The sequence below is a fragment of the Filicampus tigris genome, chromosome 13, assembly GCF_054856515.1.
Source record: "Filicampus tigris isolate MCC_2025a chromosome 13, RoL_Ftig_1.0, whole genome shotgun sequence".
Lineage (NCBI taxonomy): Eukaryota > Metazoa > Chordata > Actinopteri > Syngnathiformes > Syngnathidae > Filicampus > Filicampus tigris.
Genome location: NC_141229.1, coordinates 7,292,118 through 7,307,168, shown reverse-complemented (window position 1 = coordinate 7,307,168; position 15,051 = coordinate 7,292,118). Strand labels below are relative to the sequence as shown.

The 15,051-nt window shown below is 38.5% G+C and overlaps 2 protein-coding genes across 4 annotated transcripts in view; one reads left to right on the top strand and one right to left on the bottom strand.

The window, feature by feature from the left end:
* tunar (TCL1 upstream neural differentiation-associated RNA) overlaps positions 1-15,051 on the bottom strand; it is a 105,683-nt gene that overhangs the window by 61,776 nt on the left and 28,856 nt on the right. The window contains exons 1-2 of one of the 2 annotated variants that reach the window (XM_086049910.1): positions 10,080-10,433; positions 8,664-8,837 (exon numbers count right to left, since the gene is read on the bottom strand). The gene's annotated coding sequence lies outside the window, so the exon portion shown is untranslated. Of the gene's footprint in view, positions 1-8,663; positions 8,838-10,079; positions 10,434-15,051 lie in introns of those variants that run through there. The other variant, XM_086049911.1, reaches the window with a different exon arrangement.
* The window catches only part of LOC147137399 (uncharacterized protein C14orf132), a 36,168-nt gene that overhangs the window by 9,433 nt on the left and 11,684 nt on the right, over positions 1-15,051 (top strand). The window lies entirely within an intron of this gene.

The following is a 15,051-nucleotide window of genomic DNA, read 5'->3' as shown; positions in this document are numbered from 1 at the left end:
TTCCAGAATACGCGCCATCCATCCATCTAAGTTTTCTTTCCCCACAATTGCCATAATCATACATTCATTAAAAGAAGTTGTTGCTTGTCGCGTTCATCAGGCAGCTTCAGGTTCACTCGATTTATGGGAAGGTGCGGCAACAACTGACTGAACAGCAACAGGATCCATTTTGAGCATTGATCACTTGTGGGGTTGTGTTGTAATTAAACAATTCACGGAGCCGTGAACACCGGTTGATTGATCAGAGCTCTGGATGTTATTGGCAATACTTTGCTCTTACCTGTTGAATGTTGATTAAATAGAATAAAAACATACATATAAGGTTAGTGAGTAAATCTTCTCGCAAAGACACATTTAAAAGTATGAAATTGTGAGACAGTTGAAGTACAAATTTGCTCTAATTTAGCTCATTTGATACTTTGGAATCGGGTCAATACAGTTTCATGTTTATCCTGTGAATATATATTTTTTTAAAGGATGATTAAAAACGTTAATTTTACACTGAATGACAGACAAACTGTTTACTTCGCTATTGAGCTAGCAAGAACAGTTGTAAACTTTTCACTGCGGCATTTCTAAAGACTAAATTACAGGCCTAAATTAGATGTTACAATTATTGTATTCTTTTGACTTTACAGTCAAAAATAGCAAAGCCGTTCTTCTCGACTACAAACTCTCAAAACGTTTACGTAGACAGCGAGCTAGTTACAACAGTTATAAAGTGTTAGCTGTAAAAATTTCTGCTGGCTAAATTACAGGTTGCAAACGACACTACTTATCGATCTCATCCAATATATAAACTTTAAGTTATTAATTCATAAATAAGAAAGATATCATAAACGATAATCCCACAAATTGTGTACTTTGTTAGCAAGCGATTGTAGCAACAACAGTAGTAAACTTTTAGCAGTAGCAATTCTGCTGGCTAAATTACAGGTTGCAAACTACACTAACCATCTCATCTCTTTACTAAATCAATATATAAGCCTCAAGTTATTAATTCATAAAAAAGAACGATGTCATTATAAATAATAATGCCACAAATTGCGTACTTTGTTAGCAAGCGACTGTAGCTACAACAGTAGTAAACTTTTAGCAGTAGCAATTCTGATGGCTAAATTACAGATCGCATACTTCATAATATGATTATTTTAGTCTTTGTAAAATACTTTTCCAAATTGGTAAATAATAAAAATGTTATTGTAAATACAAAACTCCGTTTAGTTCACTAGCAACTAGGCGCAAGCTAAAACAGGTATAAACCTTTCGCCGTAGCATTTCTAGGGCCTAAAATGCAGGTCACAAACTAGATGCTACAATTATCCAATTCTTTATTAAATCACTTTATAACTCACGAATCATCACCCATAAATAACACAAACTATTGTAGACGACAACTTCATGAATTGTTTACTTCGCTAGCAAGCAACAAGACATGCAATGCTTCCGCATTTCTTCTAGCTGATTTAAAGGTTGCAAACTAATATGATTATTTTACTATCATAGACAATTTGAGATTCATAAATTCATAAATAATAAAGCCAACAAAATTCACAAACTATTTGCTTCGCTGGCAGGCTGGCGACAACACTTCTCGCTGCAGCATTTCTGCTGGCGAAATTACAGTTGTCATAGCTGGTTTCATACAAAATATGATTTTGAAGTCATTCATTGCTAAATAAAGCCATTATCGTCAACTGCGCAGTCCAGCTAATGAGAGGGACTCTTGATAAAGTATGTGGCAGTAACATCTTTCTCTAATAGACTGAACTCTTACACTGTATGATGTTTCCTGTATATTGAAACTGTGCCTTTGATATTAAGGATGTATGAATTATGCATTCCTGCATATATTATCTATTCCGGCTCAGCATGGGATTATTTCAAAGCGTCGCCTTGTATTGATATGTCCCGGAATAAAAGTAGATCTATGATTCGGGGTAGAATAATGACAAATATCATCATAATGCAGCTCCGCACTGATGCTCGCGTCATTAAAATGCATCATCAAATGCAAATACGAATTCAGAGCGCGAGTGGAAAAAGAAACACAACGAGAGTTTCATAAGTGGGCGAAACGCAGCGGCTGATTAAAACGAGATTCGACCCAGACGACGCAGTTGAAATATGATTGTGGGTAACCATCAGTCTGTCTGCTTGAAATATTGTTATCATTTTGCATTTGAGAAGCAGTAGTATGTAAAACTTGGAAAGTGTAAATGCTTGTCGGAAATGTGACTCGAATAACTGGTAGTTTGTAAAGATTACTATTACATGGATGTTTGGAATTCCTCTTTCAATGCCAGTGAAGTCCTGTTGTTCAAACTAGTTGAGACTGAATCAAGAATTTCTCATTCAAAACGTGTTTTGATTGCTTTCTTGACAAATATACCAATTGTTGCAGTTTAGCAAGAAAAAAAAAGAAAAAGAAAAAAAAAAAAATCGGCAAATGTTAAACCAGGCGGACCCAGTGAGATTGATGAAAATTAAAAATTAAAATTAAATTATATTTGAATTTGTGTTTCGTTGTTTTTTTTTATTGTATTGAATATTAAGAATGGCATAATTGTGGTTGTCTAAGGAAGATCTGAACTTCATATTATTCAGTTCGTCATTTTATTTGAATATACGGTGTGTCGGGACAGGAGGATTGTGCTCCGTGAGAGAAATATTCAGGCCCACCCTGATTTTTTCCAGGCCCGCCCATTAGCCAGATTCTGGCTCCGCCCCTCAGTTAAACACTGTATGACCTAAAGAGAGAGACCTTCAATTTAATAGAATAGTCATAGAGACAATACTCTGACTTCAAACTGGTTCTGCCCTGTGTGCCTCTCATATTTTTTTATTCCGTTTCACTTATTCAACTAAATTTAATTTTAGTGAAGCATCGGTGTGAACAAAACACAGCTGGACGTGCGCTATATGGTAATGTCAAGTTTTCTGACCACTTGCGACTGGCTCCGAGAAGTGGATGCATACTTTTCAGTCATTATTTTACATTACGCCTCATCCATTACATCTCCATTATTTCAGCCTGACAGCTCATTTGTGTCGACCGCATGCAATCATTTCAGTTACAAATGATCTCGATTTCCCTCTCCCTCAGAAAATGTCAATAATATCCCATGTGTTGCTTTGGCATCAGGAGATTTATAGACGTTATTTTCCGTCATGTTCGTCAAGCTACTGGGCTCTTGGCTAATGGTTTATATAAAGCACACATGACGGGGGACCGTCTCATTTCGGATGCATGCAACGTTAATGGCGAGGCGACGAATCAGGCACTTACAGTACAGTGAGTTGTGTTACATGCAGACATGATTCCGGATGCACACTGCCGGCATGCTTGAGTGCTGGTGAAGTACACTAACTTTGATTTTCCTGAAAATGTTTAATTTTTCATGGCGGTGATCCCCCAACCCCACCACCTCCTCCAGTGCATTCCTGGCCAGGGCTATTTTGCTGAACTAAAAGTCTCAAATGTGCATTCCCGGATTCTGTCTTGAAATATGTAGCGCTCTACAGAATAATACAGTGTCATTGAGTTATTTTCAGTCTTTTGTACCAACAGGGGTGTAGCCAGAATTGTTTCACTGAGGTGGCCAGGGTGACAAAATGCCTCACTAAGCAATACACAAGTCTTATTTGTTTTCCATAGCCATATGTTCATAACTCATATGAACCAAATGTACTCAACTCATTCACTGCCATTGACGGATTTATTTGTCTTTTCACAGTACAGACATTCAATCCCAGGAACGTATTTATATTTTTTTTTCACATTTTTTCAAACATTAAGGTAAAAGAGGGTCTGAAAATGTCTGGCAGTGAATGAGTTAAAGAGAAGTCAACCCCAAAATTTTCCTTACAATAATATGTTCCATGTGTCCCTACTAGTCTAAACACGGCATTCGGATTGATATTGCGTTTGTGGGATATGAGATAAGCAGCAAAATCCACACGTTTTTGTCCATCTTAGGCCATTTTGTCATTTCTGTCGACTGAAAATGGCATCACAGTTGCTCAGGTAACAACCAATCGTGGCTCAGCTTCACAAAACAGGCGAGCCGTGATTAGTTGTTACCCGAGCCCTGAGCATCTGTGATGATTTTCACTCGACAGCAAGTGACAAAATGGCCGCCCCCGAGAAGGCCAAAAAAGGGTGGATTTTGCTTCTTAACTCATATTCCAAAAATGCAATATTAATCGGAATGCCGTGGATAGACTAGTAGAGACACATAGAACATATTGTTAAGAAAAAAAATGGTTTGACTTCCCGTTTAAAGAATGAAAGTGAACATTTCATCAATGCGTGTGCACAGATTTTGCAGACCATCAAAAGCGTCGGGAGCGTTTCATGGGTACATTTCTGCCAGTCCCGCATTCCTCACATTTTAGTGCTCAGCTCTTGCCCCCCAAGACAGCTGGGATAGGGTGAGGATAAGCAGTTCAGAGAACGGATGGATGAATGGGTTTGCTTTGGAGTTCAAGCTTTACATTATGGGGTGACTCTCAGCTTGTCATATTAAATATGAAGGAAGGAGGAAGTCGAGGATGATGAGACACCTGACACTTGAAAAGACTCTTCAAAAGACTTTGTATACATACGCTAAAAGCGGAGTGTGTGCCGCGGTATGTAGTAGATAATGAGTGTCCCAATCGTAAAAAAAACCCAACAACAACAACAAAAAAACGACAGTTCATTGTGTAAATGAGGAACGTCATTGAAAAGAAGGCACGGACATCCCACGCAGCGTCTTGTTTTTTCTACTGCTGATAACGAAAGAAAGGAAAACAGGTGGAAAGATTTTTTTTCAGGTGAAAGAAAACAGTCGTTGCGGTGTGATCTTTTAACAGGCCTAAATATTTTGTGGGTCTTGACGAATCTGTCCGAATGCTGTAAAATGACTCAGACGAGGAACTCAGTTTTGAAAACGGCTGGCAGTGAATGAGTTAATAGGCTCAATAGCGGAAACCCCAAATTACGGCGTGCTCGGTTGTTGCTTTTTGCCTTTATTGACGGCAAGGTAATGGATTCTTCATGCCTCATGTTTGCACTTCACTCACTGCAACATTCATAATCACTCAAGATTGAGGGCATGCCTCAGAATTGTTGCGCTACGTGAAACACCGTATCTAGGCCAACACGGTGCACATGTGACAAACTCCAAACACATACGCCCCCCCCCCCCCCCCCGCCCCACTCTTGCGGCTCATCTTCCCGCAGGGAAATATGTGCAGCAATCATTCATAAACGCCGAAGCCCACCTGCCGCAATACACACCGCGCTATAGCAGCTACGCCCACGCGCTAATTTCATTTTACAGCTGTTGTGTTGTCAGGCTGTTGGCTATTAGCCATTAGGGAAACACAAACTGTCATGTAATAATAATTTTTGAGGCAAAGATAGGCCTCTTTGCGTTGCTGGTTGACGTGTTTGGGTTACAGCCCGGCAAAGGGCATTTTGCTGCCCACTGAAATACTTTCGGCGGCGGGGGAGGGGTGGAGCGGAGGTGGATGCCCCTCCCTTTGCACGTCCCTGGCATCCATTTTTATGTTTCAAAGGAGCTTCGTGACCTCCAGGTCTAACTCTGTTCTTGCCGTTTAGCTGAATTTCTATAGTCCTTATTGACGTATTTTCTGGCGTTTGGGTAGACTCCGACATGTAGTCGCTGCATGTCGTGCGCGTCCATTTTTGTGTCCTAGGGAGCTATGTGAATTGTTAGTTTTGCCCAGTCTGACTTAGTTCTTGCCATTTTACTGCATTTGTCCAAACGACAATTCTTCAAAAACTGCTGGTATAAGGACGTTAAAAAAACAGCGGAGGTTGTAAAACAAACAAACAAAATTGGAAAATGAAAAATAAATTCTTAAAAAAAAAAATTTTTTTTAAATGTTTTTAAATCAGCAAATAGGTGAATCAACGGCTGCCGAACTGTGCTTATGCAGAGGTCGACTGTGCAAGGCTTTATAACATTTAGCATTTCAGACTCTCAGGTTATTGTAGTTAATGGAAATTACTGGAAGAACTAGAACTAAAATTGAAAAAAAAAAAAAAAAAAAAACAATTTTCATTAATTTTTTTTCAAAAAACGAAAACTAACTGAATCCACTTAAGTTTATAAAACGAACTAAAACTAAATATAATTATAGCGAAAAGGTTCTTTGTTTTCATCTTTCTCAATTAATATTGTACATGAGCTTGCGGGATTCATTTTAAATATATTTATTTTGGTATTGATGTATGTCTGTACAGAAGAAGGAAGGTGAAACAGTTTCAGTCCATATATTAAAGAAAAACTAAAACCAATACAAAAACTAGTAAAAAACTCAACTAAAATGAAGCATTTTTCGGAAAATCAAAAACAAACGAAATTGCTTGTTTTAACATTCCGCTCTGACATGTGGTTGCTCCAAGTGCTAGTCCATGTTTATGTTCCAGGAAGCTATATGAATCACTAAGTTTATTTGACAGTTTCAAAATCTGCCCTGGTATCTACAGCAATCACGGCCTGTCATGTTTACCCATCTCACCCCCCTGCGTTGTCTCACGTACACTTTTGACCACGCTTGCCTGAAATGTGATAATCAACATAACATTAGCATTCCGGTGACTCTTGTTCACTTGCATTTGTCCATAATCGCCTCTTTTAATTTAACTTTAAAATCCAATTTCCCTTGACGTATATAATATTGTCCTACTGATATTATTCCTTCCCCCATATTCAGTTAATCCGGCTACTTTTTATGGAAATATAGCGCATGCATTTTTACATATAAATGTAAACACATCTAACATCTAACGACATCTAACTATTAAATAATATACACAGTATATAAATAATAAATGCAGTTCTCTGCTAGTGACCGATATTAATGTGACAAGTTTGACATTGCAACCTGATGACAACAGTACAACGCTCTCCACCTTTATTCAATTCTGACACCAGAAAAGCGTTAACAGAACCTTGGCGGCATCATCCATAAGCGCACATTGGCATAAGTACAAGTAGTACAATTAAGTTGAGCAATAGCTCATTTTTCATTTTATAATGAGACCAACTGCAGACCAATCACAAAGTGACACATTTGTAATATTTATAGTGTCAGCTAATGCAGTGTAAGTTTGTTAAAGAAGTTTTACCGCGAAGAAAAGGTGATCATGCTGTGTAATTTATTCAAATGTAATTCTACCAGAAGGCCGCCTGTTTGCTTTGGGTCTTTTGTCAATGTGTCCAGATCTACGCGCTTAATGGCCTTCTCAGATAATGGGAAGAATTGCAGGGCACGTTAAATATGCAACGTGTGTGCATATTTACTCACGAAGTCAATATACTGTATGTTTGCCTGAGCACACTTTGTATGAGTCTTAAATAGTTTAAGTGCGACTTGTAACTTGCATTGACTTCTAAGCTTATCAGACATGGATTAGTTGGTTCTTACGGTTATTAACAGATGGGAACTAATTTTTATACCTCCATGATAGTGAAGAACGTTGAAATCAATCATAGCTGAATCATTAATGAAATAAATATGGAGTTCACGGATTGACTCTTAAATGATGGCGGCAGTTTGACCTTAAAACGTACTCTATTTCCATTACTTCCTATGGGGAAAAAATTGTTTGAAAAAGAACACAAAACCAAAACAAATATCAAAGATCAACCAGCTTGCCCGACTGGTTTCAATTTTTAATCGGAAAATAAATAACTTGTTGTTTTTCGGACAATCTCTCACAGTTTGGAGCTGAGGCTGTAGGAACTCGGAACTCTGTTGCTAACCGAAACAGTTCTACCAAAGAAGATACTTAGTACTGTACATTTACATTTTTAACTATTCATCAGGGGTGTCAAAAGACGATTTGATACGATTCTCAATAGATGGATTCAGTGGGATTACGATTGGATTCAATATGGTACAATCTGTAGCTTTTGTCATTTTTATTAATATGCAACATGTTAAAGTTCACTGAAGCCCGAATTATCCACGTTAATTAAATTCAAAGAAACAAGAAATCATCAGCAACATAAACCGATTTATATCCGGTGTACATCTCCCATAAAAGACAATTCAATATGAGTCTTGATACACGGGGTGCGATATGATTCAAGAATACAACAATTTTCAAATGTAACAATTCGATTCGTCAAATGAACAACGCTTTTCTGATTCGAATCGATTTCCGTTACACTCCTACAATTCATACAAGAAACTGTGAAAAAAATGTTTTTTGGGGGGGGGGGTCAGTTACGTTTTTTTTTTTTTTATATCATCGGTATGGCTCGGTCATCTTCACGGAATTACAAAGCATGTTAAGGCGTATTTAGCTGCCGCATGACTAATGACTTCAGAGCCGAGTTAAATGAGAAAAAAGAAGCCGAGCGGCCTAATTATGCTTCGCATGCGACGTCTGCGCTCCCGCTGAGTACGATTCATGTAGCCGCAATTTGACAATTCACAGTGTCGACAGAAAGTGGAGGGGCAACTTGTAAATGTCTAGCTAGGCCAATTTTAACATTTATTTGCAATGATTCCAAGTTTCATGACCTTTATTTATTTTATTTTGTTTTTGTTGCCATGCAAAAACATGACCTCGAGGCTTGGTGAGATTTGGGTTTACAGAGACGATAGGAGGTGCGATAGTTCTTGAGGAGGTGTGTTACCATGGCGTGTGATGAGCAGTGAGCATTGTGCTGCCTTGGGGCGCCGGGCGGGGAAAAGAGCGCAGAGCAATCGTGACAAGGTCGCAGCGGCCGGCCGGAGCTTCGAGTGGTGTCCGTCGCCGAGCGTAACCCCGAGTGCTTGGACGCGTTGTTGAGAAGTTGCTGTTCCGCACCCTGCGAGAGACAATTGACGTGCGTTGAGCGTGAGGAGGTTGAAGTCAAGGCAACCTGCAAAGTCATTTCGATAAATAGAGCCGCATAATGTTCCCTGGGCATTGTGTTGCAGTCTGGCCGTACGACGTTTTATTTGTATGGTTTCGCACAAGCAGAGTTGTTGGCGTTCCTTGAATTAAAAAAAATATTTAAATTATAGTATTTATACGAATATTTGTTTTTAACTTCGCTAGTGATGGCTCTTTAAACAGGAGTTATAAACCAGGCCAAGTACAATATACAGACCATATAAAAAACTTTTAAATGAAAAAAATGATGTTTCTGCATCTTGTCACCCTCTGCTCTGCAGTCTGCACTTGAAAGTGAATTCGTGGAGTCGTTCTGCCATGTTATTTTAGTGGTAGGGAGGTGAAACCCCCACCCACCACCATCAACTCACCCTGGATGGACAAAGTCTTACTTGAGTGGAGATTCAATTAAGGGCCTCCATCTCAATGCCTGGAATGTGTCTGCACTGCAGAGGGGAAGAGCTGGTGGAAGTCTTTTTTTACTTGTGGTAGGACTTGAGACTTGGTTATCAATTGATCACATTTTAATCAGCACATAGAAATATTTAACACAATAATTTCCAATACATTAGATGTGGGATCCGTTGGTTTCACTAAAGTTACGTATTGTTGTAAAACAGAATATATGCATACTGCTATACTGAATTTGCATGGCTTAGCGACAGCCGGCTGGGTCTCGCTAGCATAAAAGCTGGAAATGTAATTTTTGTGTGTGAAAGCTCGCGTGCGTTTTGGTTGACTGTTACATCTGCGACGTAGCAAAAATCAGTAGCCAACCGTCAACCATTCATTACAACTAAATTAATAGCCGAACGATCGCATCATTTGATCATCGGTGGGCTTTAGTCGACGAATAAACATACGTTAAGTCTCCGTAGCACACTGTTGCCGACTGTGAGAACAAATCAAGAAATAAAAGGCTTTTCCTGTCTTTAGTCAAGGAATGCTAATGCTAAAAAGAAGGCTAACAACAAAGCAATGTGCTTTAAATAGACGTAGAACAATCGTCATTTGGAAAATACAGAAAAGCATCAGGACCAACCAAATGTCTTCATCTTTCTGAGAAAAACTAGCCACGCTATTACCGGAGAGGCACTAACGTTAGCTTTGTGGTCTCGGCTCTCGGCAACATGTTTTTCCATTAAAGTAATATCGTAAGGGCCCGTATTTTTACCTCTCGTCTGTACGTGTCTTCTGTGCTCGTATTACAACTTCACTTGTTAGCCGTGATTAATTGCACCAACAAAACATGCATCAAAGCCTCTAGCGGGATGCTAGGATGTGTATTGGATGCTAACATGCGACAGCGTTAAAGCAGCTGGGCCCTTAAAAAAAATAAAATAAAAGTGCTCAGCGGGATGGCGCGACGCAGCGGGGATGAACAACACAATCAAGTGACGAGGATTAGAAAGGACTGAACAAAAAACCGTCAGACGTGACACAGCTGGGTAGAACGCACAGAAGAGAGAGGCAACTTGACGGCCGAACGAGATTGCGTGCATCCTATAACAAAGTCATCTTCAGATAAATACGACAAACTTAATGGGCCTCAACTCTTGACGCTACAGTATTACTGCATACAGTAATCCCTCGGATACTGTATTTGTGGCTCACTATTCATGAATTCACATATTTGCGTTTTCTCCCTTTTTTCCTTGTTTGTGCTCCATCTTAAACGCCACAAAATGTTGCTAGAGTCCTGTCGAGTAAATTGGTGTCAAGAAACTATTTTGAAATGATGCAGTTTGACTGAGGGATACATTTTGTATGGTAAGGAGGAGCTAGGTTTAGCCTGGGTTGTTAGTGGAGAGTACACTTCAGGGAATGGTCATGTACGATGACTTGAAATTATATTAAACTTTTCTGGGATTGTAGTTTGGTATTTGTATGATTTAATCCAATAATATAAGCAACTCTTAACATTTTTTTTTTGGGGGGGGGGTATGTTTTATCACTATTTGTGGCAGGTCTGGGTCCCTATTGGTGGTGAAAATTTGCAAACTACTGACGCCCAAAAGTGTTTATAATTACCTATAGATGCTTCAAGGTGGCTGAAAAGGCCTACTACTTTTGTCTAAATGAAGTTCCTCGTCTCATTTCAAATTGTTTTCCTTGGTACCAAATGGAGCCCGTGCACAGAAACAAATAGTTGAGTTTTTCAGCAAATAACAGGACATGCTCCAAACGAAATGCTGTACTGGCAAATTTGAGAATGCCAAACTGCAAATATACAATGGTTCGCTGTACTCGTCAGTCTCCAGTTTGCCACAGCACTTGTTTTCCTTGTTGCCTTAAGTCTTCTCTCGAAACAATTTGTCTCCTTATGAAGAGAAATACAGGAGACCCTCGTTCTCCTCCATTGTTGTTAATTGTCAGCGTGCTTCGCTCCCACTGATGATTAAGTAATCTAAGGTTTACAGAACCATAACCCCCACTGTATGAGTCATGTAATCCTTAGTGAGCATTGTTAATCTCCGCGTTTGCATACGGTCAGTCATCTTTCCCGCCTTTGTTTTTGCGCAGCCGCATGCAGTAAACAGTGCCTGTTGTTCTGAAGAACAATGCGAAAGCGTCAGTAATTACCGTATCCATGCAAAAGGCAAGCACAAAGCAAACTAGAGAAGAACCGTTCTGGAGAAAAATGCCACAGGGTCAGGATGCGGTGCTTTATCATCATCTTTTTATTGTCTGACCGTGACTGTCGCCTTGAATTTGTCCACAATAAACAGCCAACGTGCGCATAAATCCGCATTTTCTCATTCATTTTCTCAGTGTTACACTTATTTGCATTTACTGATTACTTATTTGATTTTTGGTGCATAAATGACAACAAAAACATTGATGATAATAATCAAGTTTAAAGTGAATAAATTATGTTTCATGTAAATGTTTAAAGTTAATAAATAAATAAATGAATGAATTAATTGTATTTTCTATTGAGTTTGGAGTATTTTATTTAATTTTATTTTAATTAGTAAGTGGTTGAAATACACACAAAAAATATCCCAATAATGAAAAGAATTAGATTTTTAAAAATGACTATTATATATAAAATATTTTCTGTACTGCTGCAACATTGATTTTATTCAAACTAAATGAAAAATAAAAATGCTTATGTCCAAATAATATGTTGGGAAAAATGTATTTTATATTTATATTTTGTCGCTGTCATGTAAAAAACACTTATGTTCATTTTTTTTTTAATTTTCTTATTTTTACGTGAATGGTGTTTCTACGTTACAGACATCGCATTGTGATTTTTTTCCCCAAAATTGGACATAAGTGTTTTTCACAGGACAGCGACGATTTGTATGTTTATATTAAAGAGGGTCATTTGTCCTCAAGTTAAGTAAGTAACATTTAAAACGTTAATATCTCAAAAGAAAGACATGATTAAATGAAATACATTTCACGTATCCATGGCTGGCTGTTTTAGTTTCAGCAGTACCTGGATCTTTGTTTTTAAAAAAAAAAAAAGAAAAAAAGAGAGAGAGAAAGAAAGACAGAAAAAAGAAAAAAAAGGAAGTTGTAATGTTTAATGCACCAAGTCCTGCCCCGGGTACCGTCCTCCATCTATATGGAGCAGCAGCCAGCCAGAGAAAGGTGGCATGTGACTTTGCTGTTGAAACAATGCAAGATGCATGAGCCAGTTATGCATATGGATTTTGAAGCGGTGTGCGATATTGCACTGCAAGAAATGCATTCCTGTACCATGATACGGTTCTATGGTGTAAAGTGTAGCATAAAACACATGCTGTGCCCAGCCAGGTTGATGCATATTTAAAATACGTGCTTCCATTAATGATTCATGGTCTTTGGCTTTGGGCGAAAAAAGGCATATTATGTCCATTTTTGGGGAAAAATATAGGATATGAGTAATGGATACTGCTGACAAAAATACACGTAAAGTAAATATATTTGCTTCTCTTAACATTTTATCAACAATATGTAATAATGTGACTTGAAACATATGACATCAATTTACTGCTCCAATGGCTTGTTAAAAAGAAAAATACTATATAGTGGCCATAGTGACCCTGGATTACTTATTAGCGGTCGATAGAAGAAGATACTGGACAACACCGTTTTACATTAGCACGAGCATTCGCGCTAACGTGACTTTTCAGGGTTACAAAACTTGACAGACAAAAAACACATCCAACCCTAAGAGTCCTCAAGCAAAAAAGGCTTTTAACATTAATACACTCAAGTATTTATTTAATTTTAGGTAGTGCTTTTGTCACTCATTATGTTAGCATCATTTATTGTAGCATTCTAACAGAGTTGTGCGCAGTGTTACAAAATTTTAAGATATGAGGTTGGTTATAATACATGCTTAGTTTAGCTTTGCTTTATCCTTGCAAGCTAAAAACAAAGCAACAAAAATATGGATGATAAACTTAAGGCATGTTAAATGATCTCCTAATTTACAGGAAAATGACAATACATTTCATAGAAGCTATCTTTCATTGGAACTGTAGGTTTTCTTTGACAAAATTGTATCTTATTAAGAAAAATAATCTCAATGGAATTTATCGCATTACTTTGTGAATAAAAATGACAAACGTTCTTTGTAATATTTGGAGTTTTGTGGTTACGAGCAATACAACGCAATAAATCTAATAGATGATAATGTGTTTTCCTGGCCACACAACCTCCATGAAGGTGAATGTAATAAAATCTTATTCAATAAGTGCTCTTCACACCAGAACTTAAAAGAGCTTCTGTATCACAAATTTTAGTCCCATAAGACACCGTTCAAATTAAGTTTAAGAAAATGACATTATTCTTGTTTGGGCCAAGTGCATGTGCGAGTCATAGACCCAAGTTTTGAAGGAGGAAACTAAAAACATTCAGGCGTGACTACTCCACCCGTGCTTGGGCCCACTTGAAAGTCCCGTACAGTTGGCGCACGCTCAAGTTCAGTAAACTTCCCCTCCTCTGGCCCGCTCAGAAGAGCTAAACAACAACTAAAAAGAATCCACATATACCGTAGTTTTCCATGTATAAGACGCCCCCTAATAGAACATGCCATCCCCAAATCACCCTTAAAAAATGTTTTTTTTCTGTCTCTTTTTCTCTTGAGTATAATAGGGTCCCCTCAGTTTCTGGTATCCTTCATTATCAGAGTGAATAACATGAATGAATAAAAATTCAAAACTGCTTTTAAATCCAGGTTGAAAACGGTGTGTTTCTCCCGTACTTATGTTTGAGTTATTTCAAAGCATTTTTAAAATCATGTTTTCCAAAATCTTGTTCTTGCGCTGTAACCTGTTTTAGTCATTTTAATTAGGTACTTTTTTTTTTTTTTTTTACTTTGCTTTTAAATATTTGAAATCCTTTTGGCATCAGCGACTCTCTGCGCTTTGCTTCCTAGCTAACGAAATCATGAAGTCATCAATACCGTATTGTCGAATATCACTATATACTGTAGATGCTGCATACACTGCATTGGTGCGGCTCTGGGATGCCACAGAGGAAAGATGGAACCGAACCGTGCTGCTAATATTGACAATAACGTACTCAATTTTTACCATTGATCCAAATAAAAGTGTGCTGTGTTCCACAGGAGGCCAGACAGTCCCAGAGTATGACTCCGAATCCATTGTATCCCCCTGGGATTCCCTAAAGTCATACAATATACATGCTTTCACACACTGCACCGTAGTTCCCATCTGGCGAGAACAAGAAATCAGTTTTTGTTTGCGGGATGTGAGGGGGGATTCTCGAGTTTCATAATTGATGCACTCGGTCCCATCTCATACTAGCAGTTGTCGTGCGACTGCAAATTAGCGGCGTATATTAGCGAGCGGTGAGCCCAGATGCGAACATGCACTCCCTCCCTCCTCTCTCACGTTTGACAAAGCACTTCATCCTCACACACCACTTTTGTTTTGTTGGTACCGTGCCTCCACCATGCCTGGTGATACAAGAGATTATTTGAGCATTATTGCTTCTGTTCAACTAGTTTTCTGCATTTAGAAATAGAGATAAATAGGCGAGATGGATAGATATCAATATTCATTTTCTTCAGGTCTGGGGTCAGGTCACAGGTGCAGCATCTTAATCAGGGAAGCCCAGACATCCCCGTCCCACTTCGTCCAACTTTTCCGAGGGGAATCCAAGGCGTTACTAGGTTATTCTGG